This window comes from Penaeus monodon, chromosome 28, assembly GCF_015228065.2.
Source record: "Penaeus monodon isolate SGIC_2016 chromosome 28, NSTDA_Pmon_1, whole genome shotgun sequence".
NCBI classification, from domain to species: Eukaryota; Metazoa; Arthropoda; class Malacostraca; order Decapoda; family Penaeidae; genus Penaeus; species Penaeus monodon.
The window spans coordinates 40,081,554-40,081,970 of NC_051413.1; positions in this window are offsets into that span (position 1 = coordinate 40,081,554).

The following is a 417-nucleotide window of genomic DNA, read 5'->3' on the forward strand; positions in this document are numbered from 1 at the left end:
CAAAAAAGTTTCCTACGCGTCAAGCACCGGCATCGTCACCTCAACCTGAATACAAGACTTCACTTTTTTATGGACGAGGAAAACTGGCAAGTCACTAATTGTTATGACATATCGATCGAGTGATAATTCGACGGCCCACTTCCTCTCTGATGTATAATCATCCGAAGTTTAAAATCGTTATCACTCTTCTTTGTCATGGGTGTTGCGATACTGATCTTTGTTCCCCACTGAGCACGATTGCATTATTACCTAGTATATTTTGCACTTGTTAATGTGCAAAATAGATTAACAGGGCTTATGTGATTTGGAGTTTTAAGTGTGCATGAAGACTGTATATTTATCGGAGGATTGTAGCATCAGGAGATCAATTAATAGCCTTTGAGTTTCAGTCGAGGTCTTATCTACACAGAAGATCGC